General features: G+C 42.7%; 1 protein-coding gene across 2 annotated transcripts in view; it reads left to right on the plus strand.

The window, feature by feature from the left end:
- The first annotated feature begins 5,166 nt into the window (after positions 1–5,166).
- Positions 5,167–12,378, plus strand: part of immp2l (inner mitochondrial membrane peptidase subunit 2) — a 98,647-nt gene continuing 91,435 nt past the window's right edge. Inside the window, exon 1 of one of the 2 annotated variants that reach the window (XM_084451149.1) lies at positions 5,167–5,183. The gene's annotated coding sequence lies outside the window, so the exon portion shown is untranslated. The other variant, XM_084451148.1, reaches the window with a different exon arrangement.

The raw sequence follows: 12,378 nt of genomic DNA on the forward strand, positions 1-12,378 counted from the left end.
TCTTCTCTCTCACACTCTGGCTCACTCTCCCTCACTCGTCCTCTCTTTCTCCAGTGTTCCATACTCTCCCCCACTTAGGTAGGCTATGCTCAGGTGTTGTATTATTCAGAGAGAATAATTAAACTCCCGGGAAGGAGGTGGAGGGGTGGTTGTGATGTGTGGTAGTGGTGGAAGGGCTAGTGTTGAAGGCGGTATTTGATTTGGATCATTCTTTCCCGTCTGTGCTCAGTCTCTGTTCCAAATGCTAGAATAACACGCTCAAACAGCATCCGTTTCTCATGAAATTGAATTGACTCAAACAGATTAAATCTGTTCGCCTCGTTTTCTCCTGTCTGCGGAGCTTTGCATTTCATTAATACACGGTGTTCCTCCTAGCCTATAATTCCACTGTAGGCGGTAGATGGATAGTTCTCTTAGGCCTATTGCAGTCTACAGAATGGTATAGGCTAGGCCTATATCAGAATCGGAAACCACAGACAGTGACACTACAGGGTATGGGCTCCACTTTGCCTATTTGCTGGGTAGGCTATATAGCCAACTCCCGTGGTTTCAGAAGCCTTTCTGTGGACCCCATAGTGTTCGGAGGTGTCTAATAACCCTCTCTGTGTGCCTGTAGCCCACTCCTCTCTGTCGAAGCCCACCTGGCCGTGTTTGGCACCCGATTGTTGCATAGCAACTGCATGCTCAGCACCCGTTTCTACCATTTAGAGCTAGAAGCCTTAAAAATATGCTGTTAAAGGCAGACCCACCCGTGCGGGTCATTGTCATGTCATCCAGTGGCCCAACCCGCTCCTCTTTCAGAGAGCGCGGTGCACGCGGGACGACCCCCTACTGCGACTCACGGAGCACGCGCTCTGTGTCTGGAAGCCGGCTGGGGTTCATTTCATTGTGGCGCAGAGACCCCCTTGCTAGTACGGCTATGTCTCATCAGCGGTGTATTAATATTTTGATGTATCGTTGCTCAACAAACGGCTGTAATGACTTGTCACTGATGGACACATTTTCCATGGTGCTGATGGTGCAGGATTGAGGTCTGGTTGTGTTTCATACATTCCTGCTTAAATGAAGCCCTGAGGACAATTCTGACTCATTCTCTTCATGTCTTCAAGTCATGTGCGTGCTGCTCCATTTCGTGCTTTCTGCAGTCCCTAATTCAAGTAGAGACTCGTTTCTCAGGACATGTTCTGTAGGCTATTCTTCTGGGGAATCAGTGTCCTTTTAACATAAACATCTGTTCATCAGTGTCCATTTGCCAACAAGTGATTTCAAAGTAATTTTCTACTGTATTCTTTCAAACACTCACGTGGCCTTCATTCATTTTACAATATAATTATTTTTGTGTCAACAAACTAAACCTGATCCTCTGAGATAATAGCTTTCTCTGTTATTCCGTTTGAAATGTGATGTGCTGAGTGCGGCCACAAATATGACTATTGTAGCCTATTTGATGTTGAAGTTGAAGCTGAAGTCTTATTCTATACAAGCTTGTGAGAAGTCATCTTGAAATATCTAGTTTGCTATCTACAGTATACCGGTATTATGTGTGTTCTCTATCTTTGGTAGAAGACAGACTGCATGTGTAACGGAGTTGAAGTCCCTTGAGGTTTATATTAAATCCTGCGTCATTGGGTTGTGACTTTTATTTTGAAAACCTCTATATAGTTGTGGCATCGTTGTCGTCCTGCAGCAGAAGGGACAATAGCTGCTGCAGGTAGGTTGGGCAAACAAAAGGGTCCGCATAAAAAAAGTTACGAAAAGACCTAATAACTTTGGATTTCACGTCACTTAAATGTCCGTTTTGTACGACACATAAGCCAACCTATGAATCACATTTTTGTGATATTTGACACTGATGTAACTTTTATTTGATTAGCTATTCCTGTTTGACGTAGTAGGCTATGGTTGCATTGGTTGGATGAAACGCTAATGTTGAATTTATTTTGTCTAGGCGGACCAGAGATTCATGCTCATATTCACTGTATTTCAAGGCGGACCAGAGATTCATGCTCATATTCACTGTATTTCAAGACCCACTGTGCAGGTAATCTATTATATGTCGGTTGAATGTTTTGTGCACTTTATAAAACTCCACTCGTGGCGTAGCTAGTATCCGCGATCTAGAGCATGGCTAGCCAGTAATGTCATGTTGCATTCCACATGTAGTACCTTTTTCCGCCACACGAGTGTGTGAGTGCTGTTCTGTAGGATAAATATTGAAAATGGATGAAGTATTGTTCTGAGTTATATGCTGTGTCTGATTTATATAGTATTTGAATACTTTTGACATGTCATTGATTTTACGTTGTATGTTATAGTGCATAGAATGGATGAATGAATGATATGATCATCAGGATAGAATAATATTAAAAATATTATACACCAAAGCAGAAGGGACAATAGCTGCTGCAGGCGGACCAGAGATTCATGCTCATGTTCACTGTATTTCATGACCCATTGTGCAGGACCCATTGTGCAGGCAATAAATGCTGCTTCATCCACCATCCTGAGAGTGTTCCAATCCCTCCAGTACAGCAAAACACAACGCAGGTTACACATGCATTGTTTATTCACAGCTCAAAGATCACATTAATAGGATTGAATTCTGGCTGGTATCATTCTCTCCCTGTCTGCCACCCCCTTCCTGTTTATCAATGTCGGCCCATTTCTGATATTAGTGGGCTATACGCTTCCCCTCACTGTGAACACCTATGGATACGTCTAATCAGTTGTAATGGCGAATGCAAATCTAATAATGAGATAATAAATAAATAAAAATGTATGTTGCTTGATTTCTTCAGTCCATCACCTCTTTAGCCTCTGGATTCTCCATCTGGTGGTCACATATTGTAGCTCCAGAGAGTGACTGACCAATACACCCCAGTGTCCATCTGTTAATGATGATGAGGATTTCTGACAACTCAGACCTATTAGTGACACCGCAGGTCCCTAATGGAGTAAGCAATGCCTCTGACTCAACGCACCCCTCCCCCATGACTGCTTCAACTTGATTCAGTTCCAGGAAGCTAGCATGAGCACCACCGGGGTGTGAAGCCAGAGCGAGCCATGCTGGATACAGTATAAAATGATACCACTGTACATATTTTTAGGTTGTGCAGTAAGGTACAGTAGTGCTTCTATCAACTGCCCTTGAGGCATATTCCATGATCGCTGACCTTGAGTTTCTCACTTGCTAATAGCCTCCAAATTCAAGCTGCAAGTGGGGAAAAAAACAGTAGCTAGACTATACAGGATCCGAAGATTGGCTGAGATGGTGTGTAGTTTATACCTGGGGCTTTAGTATACACTGATTTTTCCTGCAGAGCTTAGGTGTAACGGTAGGCTAGTACTCTCGTCAAGATTTAAGATTCCTTTTATTTGTCACGTGTAATGTACGGTGCAGAGTCACAGTGAAATGTTGCTTCTGGCTCCAAGATTATGCTGTGTTCTGTGTTGTGTTCAACAGTTCGACCCATGTTAAGGGCTTGCCCAGGGCGGGATTCGAACCTATGTTCGACAAGCTAGGGACATCCCTCTTGGAGGGACTGTCGGCGCTCTTTTGAGAAGTGAGTTTCACCAGTTACTCTCGTGTTTCATTCAGTTACACTCGACCCTCTTAACTCACTCCACACCACTGGACATCCAGGTCACGGCACCACTGTACTCTCATCTGCGCTGTGTTCAACAGTTTGACCATAATTAATGGCTTACATAGGGAAGGAGAACATCGTAGCCGTGTTCCGAATCGCTCCCTATTCACTATATACTGCACTATATATGGCGTCAACCATTTTGTTTGTAGTGTCTGAATTCTCCACAGAATTTTCGTTCCCTATATAGTCCACTATTTATTACCCACAATTCACCTTGATTTGCAGGGAACAGCGCATGTACCCTACATTTTCTCCGTTCCCTAGGTAGTTCACTACATGGTGAACCCCATATAGGGAATAGGGAGTGAGGGAACGAGTGAGCGATTCCAAACACAGCTCTTGACAGCATTAATGGGGGAAATGGAAAAAGTAATCTTCCCTTTCCGAAGCTGTTTACCCACTGCTGGACCACAGTGCTGCTGGTACAACAGCTAATCCCTGTATTGGCCTTGCAGTTTGTGGCTCTGTGGTGTAGGGATGTCCACCCTGCCTCTGGTCCGCCATGATCAAATGGAAGCGAGAATACTAACCAAGCTCTCTCAACGAATCCTACTGCCTCCTTCTTCATCCAGCTCCGGCCCCTTTACCTGGCGCCTCCAGGCCATGTCACAACCACACTTACAGAACATCATAGATTTCTTATCTGGAATTTATTGTCAAGCTTCCGAGCCTGAATCCCTATCAGTCTGAGGTGAAGTTACCTGCTCTTGCCCTTAACTTGCACATTCATCCCGGCATACTTCATTAAATGATTTTATTATCACCCATTTCCCCCCTCAGTGTTAAGAAGGTCTTCTTTGACACAAGGCCTCCATTACCATAGACCATAGCCGAGAGGCTCACTTTCTCTCCCTAAATGGTTTGAGAAGTCAGGATGAAAGTGCTGTGTGAGTAATAACTCCCTCCTCTTTGTATTTCCATGGCTGTAAGCGTGTGAATGAGGAGATATTACACCCAATTTCCCTTCATTGGCCATAAGACATGCAGCATGAGAACAGGATGTTCCTTCTCAAATGAGATAAGAATGATATGGTCCCCGCTCTCCTCAATCTGTTCTATTAAATCCCAAAGTATAACTGCCCATTATTAAAGAACTCACTCAAAAGCTTAACTTTTAGCAGGGAAAAAAGTTAACCGTTAGCAGTGAAAGACACAATCACCAACTTCTGACAGAATGCCCAATAAGTGGATTATTGGACTAGTTGCTCTTCAGAGTGCAGCATAAATTATTTTTCAGGAATTAATGGAATTGGAAAACACCTTTCATGATTACAATTCAATACAATACCAGGTTTATCATTTGAGGAAAAATAATAAATCGGTCTGTGCAAATTTCTCCCATGGAGATTGTGGCCCAGCCCCTGGGAGCCGTCACCATCACCCTTCAGCACCAAGGTCAGCGCCACAAAACGACGGATCAAACCTCCAGACGTACAAAGGAACAGGATTCTCTTTAGGACCCTGGGACTTACAGTAGTCATTGAAGTGACAGGGAACTGAGGGAAGCGCACGAGCACGGAAATCACATTTCTGGTAGGTGAAAACAATGTGAGTTGCAGTAGTTTTAAACCGAAGCATTTCAGCAAAGCATGCACATGATTTTTTAGGAGTAGGGGCATTAATATTAGCTCTCGCTGCGGAAGAACTGACAGTAGAATACTTCATCTGCTGCTAATTAGGCTACATTGGCTAGCAACTTGTGTGCACACGAGAACATAGCTGGCTACTGTAACGCTAGCTTAACATTAGCTCGCGTGACCTACTACTTTTCGGATGTTTAGGTCGCGAGCTCGGACAATGTCTTCTTTAGTCCTTATTGTGTTAAAGCTTGTCTACACGTAACATCCCTTAACCTGAATCGGAAACTGACTCATCATTTCATAATATGTGTTGCTGCTGTTGCTATCAGACAACACATGCAACACTCTTCAGAGAAAGTACCCAGCTAACGTGACTAGCCTATCGGTCTCTCTCTCATATACTCCCTCACTTCTCATGTATACTCCCTCACTTCTCATGTATACTCCTTCACTTCTCATGTATACTCCTTCACTTCTGATGTATACTCCTTCACTTCTCATGTATACTCCCTCACTACTCATGTATACTCCCTCACTTCTCATGTATACTCCTTCACTTCTCATGTATATTCCCTCACTTCTCATGTATACTCCCTCACTTCTCATGCATACTCCCTCACTTATGTGTACTCCCTCACTTCTCATGTATACTCCTTCACTTCTCATGTATACTCCTTCACTTCTGATGTATACTCCTTCACTTCTCATGTATACTCCCTCACTACTCATGTATACTCCCTTACTTCTCATGTATACTCCTTCACTTCTCATGTATACTCCCTCACTTCTCATGTATATTCCCTCACTTCTCATGTATACTCCCTCACTTCTCATGCATACTCCCTCACTTATGTGTACTCCCTCACTTCTCATGTATACTCCTTCACTTCTCATGCATACTCCCTCATTTATGTGTACTCCCTCACTTCTCATGTGCGTTCTCTCAATTCCAGCAAACTCCTCCGCTCCCCCTGTGTTGTTGAGGCTGCCAGCACCTCCCTCCCACACACCCTTACACTCTCTTCCTCTCTCTCTCTCTCTCTCTCTCTCTCTCTCTCTCTCTCTCTCTCCCTCTCTCTCTCTCGCACACGCACACACAATGTCCATTTCTTGAGCTTTACCTTTTCACAAACCGTATACCGTATAACACTTAACAACATTGTTAACACCTGTGGATAGTAGCCCTACCTATCAGTCCTAATAATTAAGTGCATGTGTGTGTAATTTACAGCTTTCTCACGGTCATGAAATCTGGGAAATGTCATTGAATTTGAATTTTCCAGGCATGAAAATGTTTCAGAGATAGTGTAAAATAGAATAAAAGCTATAAAAACAGAAAGCAAATTTAAAAACACTAGGATATTAAGACAAGTAAAGCTATGTGGTAAAAGCAATGTTAAAAAGGTATGTTTTAAGATCTCGCTTAAAAGTTTCCACAGCCCCAGACATTCTTAGGTCCTCTGGCAGGGTGTTCCAAAGGCAGGGGGCATACGAACTGAAGGCTGCCTCCCCATGCCTCTTAGTCCTGACTCTAGGAACCATTAAAAGCTCAGTGCCAGAGGACCTGAGGGACCTACTAGGTGTGTATTTTAAAAGCATATCCGACATGTATTTAGGTGCTTGATTATGGTGTGATGAGATTTGAAACTGGTGTGATGTGAACCCTCCTTCTGGTTTTTGTAAGAACACGGGCTGCAGCATTATGAATCAGTTGGAGTTGACTAATCGCCTTTTTTGGTTGGCCAGACAGGAGAGTGTTACAATAGTTCAACCTGCTAGTAATAAAAGCATGCATTAGTCTTTCAGCATCAGTCTGGGAGAGGAAAGGTTTCACCTTGGCAATGTTTCTTACGTGATAAAATGAGTCCAGCATGACACCTAAATTTCTTGCCTAGCATTTCGTATTCAGTGAGTGTCCTGGTTCAGCTGCAGGAAGTTCTGTGACATCCACACTTTTATGTCAGCAGTACATCCTGTCAATTGAGCTGTAGTCGAGGGGTGTCACAGAAATGTAGAGCTGGGTGTCATCAGCATAGCTATGGTAGCTAATGTTGTTCCTTCTCATGACATCGCGTAGGGGTAACATGTACAGACTGAAAAGTAGGGGCCCTAGAATTGATCCTTGTGGAACCCCACATGTCATCTCTGTGTTTTTTGATCTGTGGTCACCAAGAGTGACAAAAAAACGTCCTAAACCAGTCAAGGACAGGTCCGGAGAGGCCTACACAGTTTTCCAGTTTTCTAATGAGGATACTATGGTCTACCGACGCTGCACTCAGGTCTAGGAGGAAAAGGATAGAGAGCTAGCTTTTTCGAGTCTGCATTAGGTCGTTAACAACCTTGACCAACGCTGTCTCTGTGCTATGATGCTGGCGAAAACCTGACTGAAAAGTGTCCATGATACAATTTGCAGCAAGGAAATCATTTAGCTGTTGAAATACTTTTTTTTTTTCTAGAATTTTACTTTAAAAGGGGAGGTTGGAAATGGGTCTAAAATTACAGAGGACTGAGGAGTCCAAGTTTTTCTTCAAGATGGGTTTTACCAGGGCATTTTAAGTGCTGATGGAAAGACGCCTGTATTGAGGGAACAATTTACAATAGCTAGTGTGTCCCCAGATACAGAGTTGAAAATAGTCTTGAAGAACTTGGTTGGAATAGGGTCAGAAAAAAACTAAATAAAATGCTGAAATGTAGTCATGGAAAAGTTTTGGAATTTTATTTGAGTGGGAGGTCTGAGCGAGGTATTAATTAACCCAACCAGTGGTGCTAGTGCTGTAATTTAACAAATAGGTGCTTCGATGACAGGTTTGGAAATGGCTAAGGAAAACTAACACTTTGACAGACTTAATCATAGTTTTGTATCAACAAGGCTATAGTCAGCATGTACAGTAATAGCATGACAATGACCCTAAACACACTGTTAGAGCAGAAGTCTGCAAAGGGAACACTTGGTATCAGATTGATCACCTCAGAACCCTGACCTCAACATAATTGGAGCTGTGTGGGATCACTTGGACAGGGAAAAGAACAAAAAGCAACCAAAGTCGAAAGAAGAGTTATAGCAAATCCTGCAAGAAGAGTAGAATAATCTATCACAGGACTGCTTGGAAAAAATAACACAGCAGTCAGTGTACCAAAGTGAATTGTTTCAGTTTTGCATTCTAAGGGAGACCAGACAAAATATAGACTTGTTTTAAAAACACTAGAAAATCTTGATTATTTTTATTGTTTATTTGTGTTTATTCTAATATGATAGTGTTTTTATGAGTAAAAAAAACTGCCCAGAAGTATAGCTTTAAACATAATTTGCTTGGGTGGCCTAAGAGTTTTGCACAGTAGCACATTGTAGCACATTGTTCAAATGTGCAGAGGGCTGCACTAATAATGACAGTGGGACCTAATCTTGCATTTCAGTCAGAATAAATGTGTTTGCATGATATTTGTTAACAATACTTGTTAATTATTGACTAAGAATGAGTTTTGACAATGGATAATTTATACCTGGATCGAGCCGAAGATCATCTTTCTATGTGGCTTAGTTCAGGAGTTATGGTCATTTTAAAGGGATATTCTGGAATTTTTTAACTAGGGCCTCATTTTCAACTTACCTATGATGTTTTTGACTGATGGAGATCATTTTCATTTAATTCCATGCTGTAGATAGCTTTGGGTCGTTCCAATTTTCACGGGTGGCTAATGCTATTGCAACACAATGAAGTCATGTTAGTCTGTCCAAAAAAACACCACCAAACACCCAAAGCGCAACCAAAAACAAATTAAATATGAGTAAAGTCTCTCGAGGATTCTTTTGTGTCTATTTACCATCCGTTTTGAATTCAAACGATTGTGTAAGATGTCTAGAAGATGTCTAGATGTCTATTTACTCTACAGCTGCATAGAAGAACTTATCTTCATAGAGGGGTAGTTTATCCTTTCCTTGGTTGATCCACTTCTGCTACAGTATGCTGAGTGACAGCTCGTTACCATGGTGATTGTGTGTTTAAGAACTGATACCCTTCATGCTCATTTCATTGTTACCCTGACCTCAAATTTCCCCCTGAATTCCCAAGGTCATTCGAAGCAGGGATTTGCTGTAATGCTGTTCTAGGCACAGTGACTTTAAGACCCAAGTCTGATGTTCTGCTTGAGAGACAAATCCTATTTGTGGTGCCGGGCAGTAGGCCTGTAGCCTGTGAGCTTATAGTCAAAAACTGACACCACTCCAATAATCACCTTAGTTTTGGCTGAGTGAGCATGGTCATGCCCTGCATCACAGCACTCCGGTTGGTGTCTGGAGATGAATAAATATTCAGTGATTAGGGGTAAAGGGATTACTAAGTGCACAACTTTACAGGCTACAACCAACTCCACCGAATCTCACACCACTCGAATATTAAAAAGGGTAGTTACAGGGTCTCCCTTTCTCACGAAATAGATAGAAATAGATTTATGTGGCGGTCTAGACAATTCTCTACCTTTTTCGTAAGGATACGCCGTGCGCCGTTTCACACAGACAGAGCCAGCGAGGTGCTACTTCTCCATCTGCAGAGAACCTCGTCTTTAATTAAGCACTCATCAGGAAAAACCTATCTGCTGCCGGCGTTCTGCACCATCTCTGGGCCCTGTAATGGAAAAAAGGCCTCTCTTTCACTGATAATAGGATTCTGTAATCAGTGCTTTAGTGCTGTAATTGTTAGAGAGGGAGCGATATTGTTTCAGTATGCAAGGAACAACAAAGCTGACTTGTTTGACAGTTGCTTTTTGAGTCTGTTAGGTCTGTTTTTACATTTGAAGAGTTCATTCGCAAAAACAGATGTGTGTTATGATAAATCTTTGATAAATCATGTTTCAATCAAATAGCCTATCAACTATCAATCAAATTGCAGTTGGGTTGTTTTGATTAAGTAAAGAAGACTCAACTGCAGGTGAGTCTTAAGTAAACAACCCAACTGCAATGATATATAAATTAATTTGCTCTGAACCTGCTGAACCTTGAACACTGTGAGATGGTTACTAGTGATACAGTAATAGCTTTTCATGGCCATGCCTTGATATGTCGGCCATGCCATGCTGTCTGTTACTGTATGTCGTTGTTTGCATCCCTCAGTTTTGCTTTGGGGCAGTGTGGTTTGCCACGATCGGGGGTCCCTTGTGGGTTCCTTACGAAAATGTGCGACTTTGAGCGAAGACAGACTGCGGCTGAGCAGAAATAGTAGCGCATGTGTTGTGGAGGTCTTTTGCGAGCTGTGCCCAGAGTTCGTTTCCCAGTGCCCCAGGGGCATTGTTTATTTGCAAACGCCGGTGACTGTGCGGATTTGGAGTCTCAAACATTCAGAGCATACAGTTCTGTACAGACATTCTTATGTGCTTATCATAACAAGGTGGTGCTGATTAGCTTTACTCTAAGCGAGGAAGGAATGAGCAGATAGATGAGTGTTACTCATATCTCTCTATCCTGCTGATACTTCATTAAACTCAAAACACAGACAAGATGGCCTGGGCACAAGGCCCCAAAGTAGACAAGTCAATGGTTGACGTAGAACAAATTATACAGTCTACAAAGTACACACACACAAAATCACACACACAGTAAAATAGTTTAATCTCTTACAACATGATGATGATGATAATAATAATATTTTTTTATTATTTATTATTTTGTTGTTGTTAATATTATTGGTATTATTATTGGTGATCCGCTAGCTTTAAGGTCTAAATTTACCATCACAAGGTAAATCTTGTTTTCCTGATGCCATTCCAGCTCTGAAGCTGTCGTCAGGCTCTGTTGCTCAGGGTTGTGGTTTAGTGGCTCTGCTCTAAAGTGGAGAAGTGTGGAAGCATACCTGGAGAGTTTGAGGAAATCTAGCGGTGGCCTGGACGGCCATAATCAGTACGACCCATGTCCTCTCCTGCCTCTGAGTGTCACCCCTTGAGACCTTTGTGGGTCTGAAAGGCTCTTCCCCATGTGAACATTGCTCATTGGACAATATGTGGCCAGAGAATCCAATTCCAGCCTATCATCCTTCAGAGACAAAGTCATCTTTAGGACCGAATGACTCTCGACCTGATTAATGCCTCAGGCCTTTTTGACATAGGGGGTTCAGTTTAGCAGGCTAGTAATGTTACAGTCAAAGGCTTAAGTAACAACAGTGTTACTACTGGGCAGTCTACCGTCTTATTCAAAAAGATGCTCCTCATTTTGTGTGCAGCTCAATAGAAAAACACTAGATGAATGCTTGTTTGTGATGACCCTATTTAGTATATTGCCAGAGCTTGTTACGCAGTCCGCCTCTGCACATTTGGCCATTGGCATGAATACAAAATGCTCAAAGTGAGATGTGGTGCGCTAACTTGTTTGTCCCCATGTCGACACTATTAATGCCTTTTCTTCAGTCTTGATAAAGGCTTTCCCTCAGCGTAGCGCACCTTAATGTGCCTGAGTGCGGTTGTCACATCGCAGTAAACAATGGCACACTAAGGAGTTCAGTGCACTATTGTTACAGATAATACTTTCTTGGCAGCTCTGCAAGAGGAGCTGTTTGCAGACCAGTGGCAGCAAACACAATATCTATGGTGGAGAGAAACTGTAGGTACCAGGATAGTCGGCCATCTTTGGTCATGCGGATGACACACGCGGATAGGTGCACACACACACGCACACACACACACACACACACACACACACACACACACACACACACACACACACACACAAGACCTTTCTGACCACACACACACACACACACACACAAGACCTTTCTGACCACACACACACACACACACACACACACACACACACACACACACACACACACACACACACACAAGACCTTTCTGACCACTATCTTACAGACGTGATAGCCAGTTGTGAGTTAGCCTACCCCAAGCTAGATGGCTGTTGACGTTAACCTTAGAGTATATTTTAAAGTGCTACCTTATACCGTTCTGATGCTACCATGTAGCCCTGCAGTGTTGCGTTGTTGCTGAGATGTGTGTGGCTGCCCTTAGGCTGAAGCAAAGCCACGGAGGAAATTGGAGTGAGATTTAAGATGAGCTCTAGTTTTAAGACCCACGCAGAGGGAGCTAATAGTTCTACAGATATTTGAAGGAAAACATGTCAATTTAAATAAAAAGCAACTTTGCAACGT

This window comes from Borostomias antarcticus, assembly GCF_949987555.1.
Source record: "Borostomias antarcticus genome assembly, chromosome: 16".
NCBI classification, from domain to species: Eukaryota; Metazoa; Chordata; class Actinopteri; order Stomiiformes; family Stomiidae; genus Borostomias; species Borostomias antarcticus.